This window comes from Lactuca sativa, chromosome 4, assembly GCF_002870075.4.
Source record: "Lactuca sativa cultivar Salinas chromosome 4, Lsat_Salinas_v11, whole genome shotgun sequence".
Taxonomy (NCBI): Eukaryota; Viridiplantae; Streptophyta; class Magnoliopsida; order Asterales; family Asteraceae; genus Lactuca; species Lactuca sativa.
The window spans coordinates 28,715,446-28,720,669 of record NC_056626.2 but is presented as its reverse complement, the minus strand read 5'-3'; positions in this window follow the sequence as shown (position 1 = coordinate 28,720,669).

The window sequence follows — 5,224 nt, the reverse complement described above, 5'->3', positions numbered from 1 at the left end:
AGTTTTGGAATTGAAGAGTCAAATTCCTAAGACACACTATTAGTGATGTGTAAATTCTTGAGTACTCTGTCAATTTATCAAAACCGTTGAGAAATTGTCGGCACTGAAGACTCTTACGAAATTCACCAAATTTTAGGTCTCGCCGACTTACTGTCAAGAGTCCATTCAGAACTCCTCACGAATTATAGAAACCCTTACAACTTTGACCCATCAGGGGGTGGCCCTTGACTGGGAAGATAAGCAAGAAAAAAAACCTTGAAATTCCAAGTGAGAGACCAAATTCTTTAGGAAGTCTCACTCTGGGAATGGCTTGATACGCTTCGGAAAGCGTGGAGAGCTAAATCCAAGATAGTTAGGACCTTCGAGATTCTTGCCAGAATCGGCCCTGTATCTCACAAACTCAATCTACCCCGCGAGCTTAGTAACGTACATTCTACCCTTCCCGTCTCGAACTTGTAAAAAGTATGGATCCGACGAGACTCTTGAAATCCCACTCGAAGAGATCGAGTCCCACAATAGCCTCACCTACGTGGGAGAACTGTAGTGACCATGGACCGAGAGGTCATGCGAACGATTCATAGTCGTTTCCCTTTAGTGAAGGTCCACTGGGATGCCAACCAAGGACCCGAATTCACTTGGGAGCGCGAGAATCAATCATTTAGTATGTATCCCCACTTATTGGCTCGTTTATTCATGCCTACTTCCTTACCTAAATTCTAATTTCGGGACGAAATTCCTTCTAAGGAGGGGATGACGTGACAACCCGAAATTTCTATTCTGTATGGACATATCAAGTCAATGGAAGTCAGAACAGTTGCTGTTAATTTTCAGACTTTTTTGGAATAAGTTTGAGTATATTAGGATTAACACTTTAGGAGTTATCAAGAGAGAGGATGCCCTAGAGTATTTTGTGCATCTTAAAAGTTTCAAAACTCCAAGAGTTTGGAGTTTACGACTCAAATAATATTTTTGGACCAAAAACTCTATGGACTATATATATGACACTCAGCCATTATTAGTCATTTGTTCCATTTTCAACTAGAGAAAAACCCGATTCTCTCCCAAGGATCTTCCATCTTCCATCCCAGATTGTAAGTACTTCTACCCTAGAGTGTTTTAAAGCTTACTACATGTTTAGATATCATTAAATCACTCAAGAGTCACAAGCAGAAGGAGTTTACGGCCCAAGATCTTCTTGGACCGTAAACTCTATTTTGGGTGCCAAAGTTCTCCCAACTCTTCCCTTATGCTTAGAAACTAGTATGGAACCCTTCCCTGATGGTTTTAGCACATGAAAAACACCATAAGACCCCCTTGTATATGGGTTTACGGTTTGGGGATCTCCCAAAACCGTAAACACCCCAAAGTGTGTATAAATGACCCATATTCCTTCCTTATGCCTAGAATTTAGCCTAGACTTTTACCTTGAAGTGTTTTGGACTTGAAAACATCAAAATACCATGGTCCATAGGATTTTACAGAAGCAAACACATGGAGAAATGGTCCTTGGGCCGTAAACTCCATTTTAGGAGTGTATTAATGCCACAAACGTTTCCTAAGGCTTAAACATGAAGTGGGAATGCTTGAAATGACTTAGAAGACTTCAAACCAACAAATGGTCAAAAGGTTATGAGATTATGGCCGTAAACTCAAGGGTTTACGACCGTAAACTCAAGGGTTTACGACCGTAAACTCAATGGGATATGGTCTTTAGGGAGTAAACTCATATTAGGGGTTCCCTTGAACCCTAAGCTCAATAGCTTTGTCCTACAACACTTAGATACAATCCTTAGCACTTATAACACTTGTATAAAGTGTTTAACATGTCTTAGGATGTCTTAACTTTGCTAATTAGTTGTTTAAAGGCTAATTGGATACATATATGTACTACTATATGTTAACTAGGATCCTTGTGTGTGTACAAGTCTTCACTTGGCACTTAGCATCCTATGGCAGTCAATACATCCAAACCACTTGCTACAGGTGAGTTCATACCCCCTTAATCAATATTTTAATATTTTTAAATGCTTTTATGGGGGGATACAAGTTGAATCATGCTAGTTATTATATCAATCACATGTGATTAATAAACAGCATACAAATGGAATTACTACTCTTTTAGCTGTTTTACCAAACAGATTACTTCAAATGGTTTTCCAAAACATTTTTACTCATTTAAAACTCTTTGTTAGCCTGTCTTACATACTAAGTGTATCTTTTCAAACCATGTTACAGTTGTGATTCAAAACAAATGTTTCCTTATACTTTACACTGTTCTTATCAAACAAACTGTTTTCAAATCGTTTTGCAAACTGACATCAAGTCATCTTTTCCTAGTTATAAAACTTTTCAAAGGTTTTACAAAACTTCTTTTATAATTTTATATTGTCAATTGCATGTCTATATATGTATAGTTATATAAGTAATGTTTAAAGGACTTAGGAAGACTAGCTCGCTTTACCTCCTTTTCCTCGTTGGGATGTGGCGTTAGGGCATCAGTTATCCGTCCGAAGGTCGTCTAAATATTAGTTGTATATTATGTATACATATACAGACATAAAATTTTTATCAGTTAATTCAATACCCTTGGGTAGCAAGGGTATACTTTCATGTTCATACGTACCAGTTACATTACTAGTAAGCTACCATATGGGTAGTTTAGGAAGATACTAATACTATTACTAGAACGCGAATCACACCATGAGTTAGTTCATTCATGAGTCTATACATGCTAGATAGAGAGAGAACACACATTACAGCTAGCACACGCAGAACATTACAGTACATTACTATACATGCTAGATAGAGAGAGAACACACATTACAACTAGCACACGTAAAGCATTACAGTACATAACTATACATGCTAGATAGAGAGAGAACACACATTACAGCTAGCACACACAGAACATTACAGTACATTACTATACATGCTAGATAGAGAGAGAACAAACTTTACAGTTAGCACATTCATTACATATACATTCATGCAGTTATTTGAACCGTTAAACGGGGCATGGCACTACCTGCCATGACCGTTTTGTATCCAGAATCTCCTTAATTGGGGAGCGTATGTGTTTGCGTATAGATCTATACTGGATTGACTATCCTACACCTTGCTGCTCGCTATAGTGGGACTTGCAAGTCTACGGTGCCAAATGTCATTTCTTACAGCGTCTTACATCGTCGTTTTACTAGAGTCGATAGCAGGATACAGGTCGATCACATGTTACTTTAAATTACAATAGATTTAAGGTAGTTAGTACGGTTGTAGTTATTTGATACTACACCATAGTACTATTTCATTTTCCCATTACATTCACTTCGTGAACATTCACACGATGCACGGTAATGTAGAAGCTATATTTTTGGTTAATGATAGTCGGATTTGGGAAAATACACACTCTTACAAGAGACACACACAGATACTAGATGCCTTGGTAGAAGGATACATTTAGTAGGAAACATAGGGTTTTCTAGGAGGTTCAAAACTTTTACATACTTACATTTCATATACGTACAAATACTTACATACAAATTCAGACACTAAAATACTTATGATCTCACCAGCTTTAAAGTTGATACTCTCTTTCAAAATAACTTGTATCCTCAGGTTAACAGTAGACAGGTACCGATGCAAGGTTTAGAGAAAATGGAGCTCGTTCAGGACTCATCTTTCATTTTGAATTATACTTTAGTGTCTATTAGAATTTGACAGAACACACTTGTATTAAAATTATATTATTAATGCAATGGATGATGTTGTTGCTTGTTTACTACTATTCATTGCTGTGATACTGTACATGACGTCCTCCGCCCCAGAACGTTTCCGCCGTTCATGGTTTTGGGGTGTGACACGGAGGGTCTACCAGAGTTGTGGGACTGGAGGGTCCCACTGAAACACATTGACCAGAGGGTCATACAGTATTATAGCCTCGAGCGACTAATTTGTTGTATGTGGTATTGTAGGGAACTCACTAAGATTTGTGCTTTCCGTGTTATGTGTTATGTGTTTCAGGTTTTTCTTAGGATCGCCGGAAGTGACCAGCTTGATTGTACACACCAGTTGAAGTGTTATGTTTTTGAGGATCCTATTTTTTTAACTGAAGAATTATGGAGTTGCAAAGTGTAAATTAAATTAATGAGATTTTTATGAAATGTGTTACGAGGATTAAGTGATTTTAAATGAAAATTTTGTTTTGAAAATTTACGGTGTTACATAACTCCAAGGGCTAATAATGAAAAACTTTAAAATATAAAGGGAAAAAGGAAACATACTCATAAGAAGCGTTACACGAGTGGTTGGGAATTCTTGAATGGGGGATGAGTCGTCTCTTGGGCTTCCAATAAGTAAACTTGCATTACAAGCTCTACAATGGAATCTAAATTTGTTGTGTTAGCTACTGTTGGTAATGAAGCATAGTGGTTGAGAAATTTGATTTATGAGATTCCATTATGGCGAAAGTCGATTGCAACTATTTCTATCCATTAAGATAGTGTTGCCACCTTGGCTAAGACCTATATCCAGTTGTATAATGGCAAGTCTAGACACTTTGGTGTTAGACATAACATGATTAGAGAATTAATCATGAAATTTGTAGTTTCAATTGAGTTTTTTAGAACACAACAGAACTTGGTAGATTATTTGACTAAAATTCTAGCAAGATACTTAGTGCACAATTCTTTTATTGGGATGGTTTTGAAGTCTATTTAATTCTATAATGGTGAGGCACCCAATTCCCTTATAATATAACATTAGACTCTGAACTCAATGTGAAAAGCTCACACTTGTATATTAGAACACATAATGAATCATCCCAGGTATATGTTAGGTATTGCAGTGGGTAAGGTTGGAGTTTAACTTCTTAATATTTCCTTTGAAAAAGTGTATTGCAGGTACATGATATAAAGGAATTACCTACGTGATTATGAAGTGTAGTCGCACTTCAAAAGGATGTGGACTTGGGCTTTATACATTCATGAGAGGATTAGGACACATGGTTTAATAATAGTGTCAAGTCATTTTGACTAGCCAGGGATTATAAATTTGTATGTAATTTATCTTCATGTATTCAAATGGGTTGATGGGTTCAATTCTTAGGACACCCAATTCTCGAATATTTGAAATGTGTAAAATACTAATATGAAAATTCAATCGATTTGATATTTTATTTATGTGCAAGTTTTGGTGTGTTTAATTGCTTTTTGTGTAATTCCACGATTAC